The sequence below is a fragment of the Diabrotica virgifera genome, chromosome 5, assembly GCF_917563875.1.
Source record: "Diabrotica virgifera virgifera chromosome 5, PGI_DIABVI_V3a".
NCBI lineage: Eukaryota > Metazoa > Arthropoda > Insecta > Coleoptera > Chrysomelidae > Diabrotica > Diabrotica virgifera.
In genome coordinates, this window is record NC_065447.1 from 154,936,430 (window position 1) to 154,951,788 (window position 15,359).

Genomic DNA, 15,359 nt, shown 5'->3' on the forward strand with positions numbered 1-15,359 from the left:
AGGTTTTGATCGAGTAGGTCTAGTAACTAAAAAATAACATTAGTAAGATAATAGAAGCCCACTAGAATATAAAGTTTTCTTATGATTTGTATCATATTCTCCGATATTTGATTATACTAAATCTCGTTTTTAAACTTTAATTTTGGAGGAGTAATTAAAATTTACGGCGCCGTAATTCTTGTTTGTAATTGGTTATTGGTTCAACCGTTTACTAAATTATGAAATTTTGATACTATTGACATCTATGAAATGTTGACACTATTGGCATTTAAAATTTGTAGTTTAATTAAGTTATATCGGCGATTTCTGTGTTTTCTTCATTATTACTTTATTTTTGAGATTTTTAGTCTGCATTTATAAGAAAAAACGGTTGTTTTTAGAACTCCTTAGCGACGCGACGTATTATTATAATATAATATTATGGATTACCGTCGAAGGCCGATAGATAAACCAAAAAGAAGATGAATCTGGTGTTTTTTCTAGTGAAATTATTGGGTGTAAATCTGACTTTTGAGTTTACTCCACCTAGATTAAAAACAGGATATAGTTAAGAAAAAAAATCTGACAATTTGAAAGCAGAATTTTCCAAATATACATATATGTAATAAAAAAAATCACAAAAACGTTACTTAACTTGTCATATCAAGAATTTACTTCTTTATCAATCCCAACCCAAATTCCTTGGTTTCAGTTTCAGTAACAAAGCTATTTCCTTATGAATTGACACATCAATGGCATTAAATTAAAAACATGACTTGTATTTTTTCTATGCACTTATAAGAAGTTGTTACATCGAAATTGACTGTACCTAATTGTGCGTAGTAGGTCAAGGTGACCATATTCGACAAGAATCAATGAGTTGGAATTGAACAAGAACGTGTTTATCGTTTGGTTATGAATATTAAGAATAGCTATACAGTATGGTGCAAATGAAAGGAATAAATTCGTTATTTCGTCAACATGCGACTCAGGTCGATTTTTATTTTTAAATTATGATTTTTTGTCATATATATCATACTAGTTACGTCATCCATCTGGATGTGATGACATAATCGAATATTTTTTAAATTATAATAGGGGCCGTGTGCTAGCTAATTTGCATTAACATACTTATTTATACAGGGTGCCCAAAAATGTTTTTTGAATTAAATTAATTGGCACAAAAATAATGTATGTAATTTATTTAATTCAAAATACATTTTACTCCTGTCAGAACACAGAAAAAAATTTATTTCGCAAAAATAAACATTTCTTTTCCCGTAAACTCAATGTTCAAACTGCCAAGAGGTAGGTGGGTGGCAGCTTAAACACTGAATTTCAGCAAAAAGCAATGTTTATTTCTCAAAGAAACATTTTTTCTGTTTTTTGACAGGAGTAGAATATATTCTGAATTAAATTAATTGCAAACATTTCTCTTTTGTGTCAATTAATCTAAAACAAAAACATTTTTTGACACCTTGTATAAATAATTATGTTAATGTTTATATTACAGAATAGAGAATTGAATAACCTTTCAAACGAGCTAGCACACGACCCCTATTCTCATTTTTAAAAATCATGGATTACGGCTAGAGATTTAAAATTTCCGGAAAAATTGGTGCAGAAAAAAACCTGTTTTTCCGGAAAAAATCAGGAAAAAAGGAAAAATACGGAAAAATTTAAATTTGTTACAATATACATACCTACTAAACAAATTCTGCATAACGTATCAACATCGATAAATTTACAGAAGTGCCTTACTAAGTATATAAAAGACACAATGTAGTCGGTTCGCTAAACTCAGACACAACTGGCTAGTGATTTTAGTAAGTAATTTTGCCAATTTCGTAAAATTGGCAAAAAATAATTACTAAATAGTTGATAATTACTAAATAGTTAGTAATTTTGCCAATTTTGGCAAAATTGGTCAAAAACAAAAAATATCTACTAAAATCACTAGCCAGTTGTGTCTGAGTTTAGCGAACCGACTATATTAAATATTCCCCAACAAGTTGACCAGACTAGTTCTCTTATCGAAAGTTTGCTAAAATATGTTGTAGAACGCTACGAATTTTGTTCTAAGCCGATTCACTTTGCAGCCAATCGTCTTGGTGCTCGCTTTAAAGAAGAACAATTGAATGAAGACCAAGCTACAGGCTTATATTTCTGAAATGGCTCATTCACTAAACCCAATGTAAGGAAGGGATAGTGCGAATAGTATCCTTATATGAGGGCAAGGTTTGTGTACATCGCAGCCACTTATGCCAATTGCTTCCCGAATTTTAAATGGATCTCCATCTTCCGCCTCTTCAGAAAGAAACTGGTCTTTACACTGCCTCATACATACAAGCAACATAAATATAATTATCACAGAATAAAATTCAGAAGTTGTTGCTATTCATTTAAATTTGGTTATAAACGAAAAACACATATGATGCGAGACCAGATCCACTTTTAGAAGAGACTGACAAAAATCATGTTGTTTTATCCGTCCAGGATGATGAGGCGGAGATCGAGTCTGAATCAGACGCTTGGTCTGAAGATTGAGACTCAGAGGAAAATATACCACTGAGCGCTTTGGTTAAATAATGTGGTTTCTACGTTTGAAGTTTCGGTTTTCATACTTTGAATTATTAGATAATAATTATAATTTTTGACCCCATATACATATACATGTTTGTACTTATATCTTAGATATCATTATTACAAAATATATTTAAACGAGTTTAAAATTGATACTTTTCACGTTTCAAGTCTCTATGAAAAAATATTTAAAATTTCCCGTTTTTTCCAAATTTTCCAATGGTCGGGAAAAAAACGAAAAAAAAACCTGTTTTTTCCCATTTTTTCCCGTTTTTTCCGATATGTTAAATCTCTAATTACGGCATTACGCACAGATGTATGACGTCACTAGCGTGGTATATATGTCAAAAAATCATAATTTAAAAATAAAAATCTGACCTGGTTATGATTTTTTTCCTAAAGTCCCCGGCTTACAATAAAACAAATTTATTTCTTTCATATGCACCATACTGTATAGTTTATGTAATATATGGTGTGTCAATTTGACAAGGTACCACCCCCTATAATTTGGCCCCTATAGAAAATCTAAAAATACGTAAAATTTACTTGTGAGGGGGACATTTTGTAGACCAGTTTTCAAATAAATTACGTCAACCCTCCAGCGGGGTGAACACAATCCCAAAATCTTTAATGGAAAAGTGGGTTAAAAGATACCTCACTTTAAAGGTCGTTTAACTAGCTTTTCAAAAACCACATATATATTATGTATTTCTTTTCAGTATTTTTGGAAAAGTCTTGGACTCAATACTCCAAAACATTTAGGAGTTCTGAACTCAATACTTAATATCTTTGTTTTACAGGTTTTACCTGATTTTTCCAAAAATGCTCCAAAAAATACTCAAAATACTCCAATAGGTCAAAAAAATTCAATTTGGAATACTCAAAAAACATTTTGGAGTTCTGAACTCGATATTTAATATCTTTACGGTTTCAGTTGATTTTTCCAAAAGTACTAAAATGAAATATAATGTATGTGATATTTTTGAACAGGTAGTTGAACGACCTTTAAAATGAGGTATCACTCAACCTCCCTTTCCGCTAAAGATTTTGGGGGTTGTGTCCGTCCCGTAATAGGGTTAATGTAATTTAGTTGAAAACTGGTCTACAAAATGTCCACTCACAAATGGTAGGGGAGCCCAAGCGGGGATTTTTGCAGTTACTCGAGCGCGACACATTATCATATGGGGAGAAACCTGGTGCCCTGCAGATGTACCTCTACCATATATTGGCTCTTAACACAGGGGAGTTAGTTAAGGGGGGCCCGAAAAAAAATCTATCCTTAAAAATACTCGAAATTGTCAGATTAAGATAAGGTAAGTTAAGTACATGCAAAAAAAAAGTATATTTCAAAAATCTGGCGTAAGGAAATGGGTGAGTTAAAAAGTTTCACAAAAAAAAGCGAATAATTCGCGAAATGAACGTTAGATCGAAAAACTAAAAAATATGTGTTCAATATTTTTCAAAAATCTATCGAATGATACCAAACATGACCCCCCACGGAGAGGGGTGGGGGGTAAATTTAAAATTTTAAATACAAATCCACGCGATATTTCACAAAATAAACATTAGATCGAAAAACTGCAAAATACACTTAATCAATATTTTTGAAAAAACTGTCGAACGGTACCAAACACGACCCTCCACGGAGGTGGGCTGGGGGGTTACTTTAAAATCTTAAATAGGAGCCCCAAATTTTTATTCCAGATTTGGATTCTTTGCGTAAAAATAAGCAACTTTTATTCGAAACATTTTTTCGAATTATCGATAGATGGCGCTATAATCTGAAAAAACGATTGTTGGAAATGGAAAATTAAATTAAAAAATGGCAAGAGCCCACTAAAATGAAAAACTTTAACTTTTTTTTTGGTTTTAGGACCTACTCTTCACAACCCAATAGGTCCCCAAAGCGCTCGAGTGACTGCACATTTAGCATACTTTGCTCCGCTACTAAAATAAATTTGATGTGTTTTTGTATATTTTTAGACTTTCTATAGGGACAAAATTATAGAGGGTGGTACATTTTAAATTGACACACTGTATATTACGCGCTAAATAGTAAAGAGTATAAATGTAAATACAGTAAAGCCTGCCATATCCGGATCAATGTGACGACAGACCGATCCTGATATGAAATAATCCCAATATCAAGACCACTTCTTTTATTGTCTCTGAAACGTTTTCTCCTTCATATATTCCAGTAATCAACGCCGTCAATACCTTTCGTCGATAGACACGTTTTACAAATTCTATAATACCTTGATCTATAGGCTTACAGAGGAATGTCACATTTGGGGGCAAAAAGACACTTTATTTCGCCATCTTTTAGTTCTTTTGGGTCGGGATGAGCGGGTGCGTTATCCAACAGCAGAACTGCCTTTCTCAGTAGATTTCGGTAGATGCGGACGGCAGAACCGTCCGGATATAAGAGATCCGGATGTGGCAGGTTGTACTGTAGTATAAAGTTATCGGAGAGGCCTTAAAACCAACATTTCAAAGACAGTATGGCATTTGGAAAGATTTATATACTTAGATCAAGGTCTGCTCTTTCTTAATGGAGATGGTATAGAACGGGTAAACCATTTCAAATACCTTGGCAGCTAGTTAAATGTAAATCATTGTGACTCCGATCAAGAGATAATAACCAGGATCGAAATATCACGGAAGGCTTTTATGACCAGTTTTATGTTACAGAAACCTGTCGATGAATATTCGCAAGAAGGTCCTGAAATGTTATGTGTGGTTGTCTATCCTTTTGTATGGTTGTGAGACATGGACGTTAAAAACAACAATGCTAAACAAATCAGAATCATTCGAATTGTGGTACTAGCGACGATGAAGATGTTCTTTAAATGATGAATAATTCAGAATGTCTGCTCATCAGCATCATAAAGAGGAGAAACACAGAATACTGAGGTCATATAATTATAGGGGCTACATTCCATCTACTTCGACTTATAATACAAGGAAAACTGGAGGGAAAGAGTTGGATTGGTCGAAAGAAATTTTCATTGCGGCGTAATATTAGACAATGGTGTGGTTCCGCTGTAGAGGAACAGCCGCACAACAACTTCGCACAACAGCCGATAGAGAAGCATTTCAGGAAATTGTAAGACAGCCAACGTCTGAATACGGACACGGCACCTAAAGAAGAAGAAGACGATAAATGTCTAAAGAGAAGAGAATTCAAACTTATAAAAACATGATTTTATTCCGTGTAAAATCAAAAAAAAAACATGAAGTTAGTAGGAGTAGACTAAGACAGCTCTTATCAAAGAAGGCGCAAAAATTAAAAAGGTTAAAAGGTTCTCATAATAGAATGAGGTATCCTATCAGTTAATTTTATCTCCTTACAGGAAATATAGAAAAACAAAACTAAACTTGAATTAAACAAAACTGATGGGGAGAGGGAGGAGAGAACACTTTCAAAATCCTCAACTACAACGTGTAGTTACAATCAGCAGAGTTTAAATTTGTTAAGAACTAATGTGCGCTAGCAAGCTAGTTTGCTGTTGAGATTATCTCTTTTCGTAATCCCCAATCTACTACCAAAGGAAAACCTGCCAGACTAACGTCTTCCCCACGGAGTGTTTAATCACAACGACCTGAGGCCTTGCCACCTTCGCCTTTTCTCTAATTAAGTGTTTTGTATGTTTCGGTGTTTATCTTTAGGCCAGAAATTCGGCGGCGGACCGACACGTCCCAACACATATGAAATAAATAACCCCTTACTTCAGACTCCCTGAGGAATTTTAGTATTTGCACCGGGCATTCGCAATAGGGTAAAAATTGCCGACACGCTATGAGACGATTTCCAGTAGCGGACGAAATATTTATTAATTTAGCATGCTCAACCAATTCCAGACTTCCATGCTTCTAGACGTTGCTATTAGAAACTTAAAGATATACAGTGAGTTTCTTTTTTTATTAAAGAAATAACTGCAAATTTTACAATATTTTACTGCAACAGTATTTTGTTAACTTATTTCTATCTTAAATAAGATGGATACAAAAAGTACAGGAAAGAGAAGAACGAGAGAAAGCGTTAGACACCTTTGCTCAAACACTGATACTCTTGGTTGATTATATAGATCGAAGTAAGACGACGTTAGATCAAAAAAGTTGAGAGTGATACTGAGGAAAATACATTCCAACTCAATAATGATTTCTATAAGCAAAACTTTGTATAAGATAAGTAGACGATGTTTTTTCCATTTGGCCTCACGTAACAGAAGCATAGAACAAATTCCTGACGGACCAATTCACCATGGAAAAAGAAAAAAACAATACACTTCCTTTTCTGGATGTCCTAACCACCAAAGAAGTTACAGGATATGCAACCAAAGTATACAGAACGCCAACCACGCCAACAGATACTTAAATTCCCACTAAAATCACAATATAAACATCAAAAAAGGAATCATCAAATCATTCTGGTCTACGATAGAGACCAAAACAACTGTTACAATAAAAAGGAATTTCAAGAAAAAAAACCTGCTAACAAAGGTTTTAACATAAAATGACTACCCATTGTCATTGATAAACAAGGAATTCTACAAGATAGAAGAAAGAAAACAACAAAACAACACAAGCAATCCAACTGAATATGTAAAGGGCTTATCAGAAAAAAGAAAAAATAAAAAAGATAGGAAATAAATAAGTACAAGATAACAACAACATTTAAAACAACCAACACACTCAGATATATCCTGACCAAAATCGAACTCAACAACTAATACAAGAGGTCAAATAACTGCATCTACAAAATACCCTGTGAATGCAACAATTTTCATTTGGGAGAAACTGTAAGACCACTAAGGCTCAGAATTTACGAGTATGAGACATAAACAAGGATCTCCATAAATCATAGATATGTAAACATGACTGGGACAATAAACACTCACCACAGTGGAAAGATGAATCAATAATCATTAAAGAAAACGACATGAAAAATCGAAGAAGCCGCCCTCATCCTCCTAAATGAAGAAAAAGACCCGCGTCCAGTTGAAATATTTTTCTCTGTAAGAATTGCGCGGATTGAAATAAACAAAATCAAATATTATATAATAGTACATATTATATTACTTTATGAGGCGGAGAAGCATGACTTTTCTTGACGCGCCCGATATTACGCGCCGAACGAAGTGACGCGCGTAGTAGAGGGCAAGTCAAGAAAAGTCGCTTCTTTGCCGAATAAAGTATACTATTTTTTCTTCAAACGTAGCAATTTTCAACCATAAATAGTACAATTCATGCTCAAAAAATTTTAAACCCTCATGATTCGCCAACATCGGGAATGATTGCTGAAAGTTGTGCTCGACCATCGGTATCATCAACAATTACCAATGCGTATCAAGAGTCGGGAACATTTTTGCACGGTTTCAATTTTGAAAATGCCTCATTAACTAATTGTACTTTTAATATTACTATAAATAAAAATTATGTTTAATTGTTGTTAATGACATTTGTATTGTTGCTTTGTGACATGTTTCATATTGTTGCCGTGACAACATTTTTCCCTCCGCCGTAAAGAAATGGGAAAAAAAACTGCTGCCGGCGGAGACATCAAACTTTGACAGGATCAAGTTAGATAAGTAATGTCATCATTATCTGACGTTTGAAGAAAAAATCATTTATTTACATTGGGAAAAAAACCGATGCGGCTGAGATCCAAGGATGCGAGAATTAGATCGCAGAGGCGATTGTTTTTAATTCACTTGCGAATTAGTTATATTTCGAGTCAGGCGAATTGAAGGAGAAAAGCCATAACGACTTTTCAGCCGGTATGGGCAATTGTTTAATGTTTGAGCTATTTTTTTTAATCAAAAGTATCTTTGGCAGTAATGTTGTTTGGTGCAGTTAATAAAATATATAGTACGAGTTAATCAGAAGTAAAGATTAATTTAGTACAATTTTTAATTGCAGTGGGTGTAGCTAAACAAGCCCACAAAGGCACTGTAAGTTTTTTCCTTCTTTTTGATGTGTCCTGCAACAGCAGATTTACTAACTATGCTTCAATCATGGTGATGTGTACAGGGAGAAACACCTGTTATCATTTATATTTTTCTTCAACATTTCATGTACTTAGTGTCAGTGCAGTGTTACCGTGTTTCTGAATGGGGTATATCCCGGTAATCTTCTTTGCCTGTTGAATAATTGTTTTCTTCGTTTTATTTATTCAGTATTTCTGGTTTAGCCTCTAGTAGGTACCACCTTATAATTGTCTTCCATTTTATTTATCTTTATGTGCTATACTTTATTTCACGTTAACAACGGAACGTTGGACGCACGCTGATCAGTGTTGCCAAACCTCTCAGGCACGTGTTGCTACTAGACTATCGATATACGATTCATTCTACGGCGTATCATCGGTGCGCTTCTACCGTCCATAAGAAATAAGTAGCCCTATCTCTGCAACCTTCCGTTTTTAACGTGAAACGGTATATAGTAAGAATATCCAAAGAACTACCCCTACATATCTTCCTATTCTGAGCAACGCAGTACTTTTACGATCGTCTTTTACTTTCTACGTTCTATTCTATTTTCTATTTTTGGTTTTTTATCGTCCTTCAGTAAATACGCTCTTAATAATTATTATTATACTGTTACATAAAAAAGATTAGCATTTGCTCCAGTGATCAACTAATGTTTTTATAGACATGAAAAAACAAAATCGCAAAGTCATCCCAAAAACAGTATCTTATTAACTCTTTCGTTGTCGAAACTTAATAACCTTTCATAAAAAACTGCAAATCAGTGTTAGCGGGTGATTATTGTCGCGCCACTGGAATTACTCTTGTGAGAATTTTAAACTGGTTCCCACCCGTGGAGGTCCAGCCTCTGAAATTAAGAGAGATTTAAAGGAATTTCACGTTACGAGAGGATGGCGTGTAGTTAGTCTCGCGAATGAACCGGGCAGTTGTTGGGATGCAGTATGCAGTTTGAAGTATCGCTACGCTATAGTTTGATGGTCAGTTTAATCAGTGATCTCGATCGAGATTACGACTAAAAAATCTTAAAGGGTACTTGTAGAGAATCTGCGAGGAATGCGAGATACGTGGTTAGTAGGTGTTGAATGATAAATCTGTGGTTGGCCAGATTATGTGGTGTGTACACGCTGAAATGTGTATTAATTCTGTAATCTGCCTTACTTTGTAAGTTGGTAATAAATTTTAATAGTTAACCATCATACCTTTTTCTCGTAAGAAGACATTGATAAAATTGTATTGATTATGTGGGTAGGCAAAAAATTAAGTATTTTATAAACACTTACAATTCACAAAATCATTGTATTTTATTAGCAAACATTTTATTCCAAGAGAAACTAGCAATGTACAGTCCGTACAATATAGATACCGTTGCACGTCATCCGCGTCATAGCACGTGACGTCACATGATATCAACGCGAAATATTTAAGTGGTAGGTATAGTCCGTCCGCTATAACTTTTCCCATGCGGTACGATTCATTTTCAATCAAATTAAGTCAAAACAGAAAGTGAAACGTACGCCATTGTGTGTAGTATATAGTATACATACACTATACAAAATGTATATACACATCGACGTTCGTTTCAATTTATGTTTTGACTTAATTTGATTGAAAATGAATCGTACCGCGTGGGAAAAGTTATAGCGGACGGACTATATTATGTTCCTTTTTAGAATCGTTTAACCTAGCCGAGTACACTCGAATTAAGGCCACTTAAATGTATGTAGTTGTAATTTAACGTTCTGAGACTATTTTTTCAGAGAGTTTTTGAGTTAAAGGGTTGTTTCTTATGTCCTAGACCCCCCAGAACTTCCGCAGAAGAAAATTTGGATGCTCTATTAACCGATACAAAGGGTGCCCCGAAATAAACACTCCACAAAAGAGTGCATGTACATCAGCAAAGCTGTGGAAGCCAGTAAGTGGAATCCATTTGCCCTTATTTCTATGTGCGGTTGGCTGCCCTAATTAGATTTCGCCATAAGTTTGCATCTTGGGTTACACCAATACCAATCCTTTTTATTTACCGATGTGCTGCAAAAACTCCCCAGGTCTTCTTTGGTCTTCCTCTCTTACTCCTCCCAGGAATTTTCAAATCAGCAATTCTTCGTATTGGGTGAATAACGTCTAGACCTGGAATATGCCCGAACCATTTTATCCTAGGCTCTCTCATTTTGGCATTATCTGTGCCACCCGTAGACTTCTACAATATACGCATTCTTAGTTTTATTTTTTTTTGTCACCCTACTCATGCATCTGAGGCTTCGTACATATAAGGGAGGTTTGCCAACGTTGACGTCGCGGTTTACCTGAAAAACCCAACCGCTCAACCGTTCAACAAATGCAACCGCTCAACATCGTACATATCCAACCGCCAGTTTACCAGCGTCTAAACTGGTAAATCGCGGAGTCGACGTTGGCAAACCTCTCTTATATGGACAAGCCCTAAGCAATCTCATTTTTTCCACATGCACACGTTCATCCCCTTTGTTGTTGACCTCTTAATTCACAAAAAAAAACTAAAAAAGTGCTTTCTAGATATAACATCAATGCTAGTCATAAATCACCAATCACCGAAAACATCAAACTCAATCAGATGGAGTTTATAAAGTAAACGTTAAAGAGTCGTAATTTCACATGTATTGGACAGTATGGACAGACGCATCAGTAGTATTTAGATAGAAGAATGATTGCACTTAAAACGGTATAAAAATACACCAAAACCTACAGCCTCAGTCGAGCATTCTTTGGAAAATAACCATTCTTTCGATTTTGAAAATTTATAGACATTGGAAAGAGATTCAAATTAAAATAAAATATGTACATTGGAAAATATTTACATTAACAAACAATAAACATGTATTAATATCAAAACTTACATATTATATCGTATCGTTTCCAATATATCGTGGTCTTGTTACAAAAACTCACAAGTCAAAATTTGCCTCTTTTGAGATCTTTATATTTTTTGGTAATTTTCGTTCTACAATTTTAAGTTGTTATCTTCTGATTTTAATAAACCCACGGTAATAAAAACGAGAATACAAAACACTCATTTTATCAGTTCCTATAAATACAAGAATTGATTAAAACACACTTTGGGGAAGACGAGAGTGGAATCAGAATGTGACGAGAATGGACAGCGAGAGAATAGCCCGTATAGTCAGAGATTCAAAGCCAACAGGCAAGAGACCAATGGAAAGGCCCTTTAAAAGATGGCGAGATAGCTGGCAGTCAACATCACAGCTACGAATACAAGCTCAAAATCGGTTAAGAACAGGTTAAGAGGCCTAATATAAGAAAAAGATTAAAACACGCTGAATTTTGTGAGACATGTTGCGACACGTATGACTCAGTCAGTTTTACGTGTTACAGCAAGGTGTTTTCCTAAAACTCGGTACACATATGCAAGCCGAACTGTTCGCGAACCGTTTGCCAATGCTCTATTCGTATAATTTGTACGGAGAGACGAACCGTTTGAAAGCTGTTCGTTCGTCGCTCGTCACCGGTTTTTGGGACGAACGCAAAGGATATGCAAGTTCAATTTGGAGAGCGCTCGCAGCGATATTGTCTGTTCGTGTCGTCGCATAGAGATGGTGTGACTCATTCCTAGTTTTAATTAACGAAAACATTAAAAGAGATAAGAAACGTGAGAATCAAAATGTAATCAATACCTACCCAAATTACACTTTAAATGAACAAACAGAACGTATCACAAATGGTATTTCAGATAAACCAATTCACTTGAAAAAATATCTCGTATAATTTTACATAATTTGATTCTAAATAAACATAACGTTATTTATAGCTATTACACTAATTCCTTAATATTCATTTCCTTTCCCCTTATACTTCCATTTACAGCAATTAATGCTATAAACGGGTCTTTAAATCCTGTTTTTTTTTTAACTTTAGAAGACATTATTAAGCAAGTCAGTACATTATCACCTTCCAACTTTCTAAAAGGTAATCTTCCAAATTGGGCAACAATTCAGAGCGTATTAAACGAGTAAGATAAATTGTGGAAGTCAAAAAAGTGGGTTTAATCCGACTCACGAGAATCCAACTACTGTACCGTGATGTTAAGAAGGATGTTTACTTTATGGGTGGTTATATTTCACGATAATCCCACATGAAAGAGAAGAAAAAAAAGTGAAAAGTGAATATCATATAGTGCGTTAAGGTCGACATGTGTAAACGAGGAAGTCGGAGGTATTATGGTAATAGGATCTGTTTATTGCTTTCTTTGGGAAGAGAGTTTATCGTATAAATCAGCTGTGTGTTTCGCTGTACTACAGAGGATTAATTGTGTGTGCAGTTAAACGCCAAAAATGCTTAGGTAATAAAACAAAAGTAAATTAAAGAAAACTTGACAAATTCAGGACACTTCAGTATTGACTTGACAAAGAGAGATTTTACAAAAGCTTTTTAACCTTTAACCACTGACATTAGGGTGGTTCGAAAAAAACTTTTTGTTTTATTTCAGATCGCTATAGTGCGCAAAAGTTGCCATTGGTATATACTTGAAAAAAGCAATAATTATTATTTTTTTATTAATTTGTCTTCCGGTCGCGCAATGCCATTGAAGTTAGCAAAAATTGAGAAAAACCTTAATTTTTTATATATTTTTTAAACAGACCAGATGGTTTTAATTGCGTTCCTATACCATGAATTAACTAGTAAAAGTATGTAAAATCAATATAAATGCACTTATTATACATTTGTTTCATATCTTCCGGTCGCGCAACATAATACAAAATGAGTAAAATTAGTAGTTTTTGCAAAATTTCAAAGTTTGACTGTTTAGTTCAATTTAATCATACGACTTTTAGAGATGCTATAGTTTAATTCATTTGCAATAATATGTTTAAAATCCAAGCATATAAGATAAATTTTGATATTCAGATGGAATTCGGTCGCGCAGCTTCGTCAAAAACAGCAGACTACCGAGAAGCAAGGCGAAAGTGACGAATGCCAGCGAAGCGCGCGTAGCCACAAATAAAGATACATGTGAGAATACCTCTACAATGGAGTATTTGTCTTCTCCATTATAACGAACTGCCATTCCACTACCTTTTCCAACACTTAGATGAAAATACAACAGGCCCAATAGGATATTCCGGACCAATTGGAAAGATCCTACCCGATTGTGAAAGACTACCACTTATTGATTTTAATCCTATTGATTGTGAGATTCCAAAAGTTGACAAGCGTATTCTTAGCAAGCACCAATAATTGTACTTGCTTGACATATCAGAAGTCATCAAGTCAGGACATTGTTCAGAAAACTTTGTAGTGGGTACGTGATCCTAGCCCAACGTCACATTCAAGATGGCTTGCTACTGCTAACAGAGTTTTGCGTTTCTACATCAGTGTGTCCAACCCTTCTGAAAATCTGAGAGATTGTCACATTCATTCTCAAAAGTTATAATATGCCTATTTGGTTTGCCACAAAAATAAACCACAAATTCACAGATGGGCCTAGACATGATTACAAAATCATTGAATCTTCAAGGTTCTTACCAAAAGAGCTTCTTCAAGTTGTTGATCACGTTTTACAACAGAATGCTTACTTTGTCCACCCGAAAATTTACTTTTGGCTATGGTTACTGATGAAAGAAACCATATCCGAGAGCTGGGCTTTAGGTGTATCATGAAGGAGAAGCCAGCAATATCTGAAAGTGACTCTATCAGAATCTTTAAACCATCAACCTTAAACTTTGAAGCTAAATAGTATTATGAAATTATCAAATGGAACACCAGTACACTGACTCCTCTCCACTGCTAGGAACATTGACTAATGAAGAGATAAAACAGTATGTGAGCAATGACTTCAAGCCTGTTATGAGTATAGATATTTTCCCATGCCATAGACAGGCAGTTGAAAGATGCATTAAGCTAGTGACCGAAGCTTCAAGTAAAGTTCCAGCGACGGCTATATTAGAACCACATTATTGCACCGCTCAGCGATGCCAACTTTGACATTGGGCCAGGATCGCGCAAAACAAAGTTTTCTGAACAATGTCCTAACTTGACGACTTCTGATATCTCAAGCAAGTACAATCGGTCCTTGCTAAGAATCCGCTTTTCAATTTTTTGAATCTCACAATCGATAAGATTAAAATCAACAACACAACAACTGGTAGTCTTTCACAATCAGGTAGGGCCTTTCCAATCGGTCCGGATATCCTATTGTGCCTGTTGTATTTCCATCTAAGTGTTGGAAAAGGTGGCGGAATGGCAGTTCGTTGTAATGGAGAAGACAAATACTCCATTGTAGAGGTCTTCCCACATGTATCTCTATTTGTGGCTGCGCGCGCTTCGCTGTCACTCGTCACTTTCGCCTCGCCTCTCGGTAGTCTGCTGTTTTTGACGAAGCTTGCTCGACCGAACTCCAGTTGAATATCAAAATTTATCCTATATGCTGGGATTTTAAATATATTATTGTAATTGAATTAAACTATAGCATCTCTAAAAGTCGTATGATTAAATTGTACTAAACAGTCAAACCTTGAAATTTTGCAAAAACTACTAAATTTACTCATTTTGTATTACGTTGCGCGACCGGAAGATATGAAACAAATGTATAATGAGTGCATTTATATTGATTTTACATACTTTTAGTAGTTAATGCATGGTATAGGAACGCAATTAAAACCATCTGGCCTGTTTTAAAAAAAATATGAAAAATTAAGGTTTTTCACAATTTTTGCTAACTTCGAAGGCATTGCGCGACCGGAAGACAAATTAATAAAAAAATAATAATTAGTGCTTTTTTCAAGTCTATACCAATGGCAACTTTTGCGCACTATA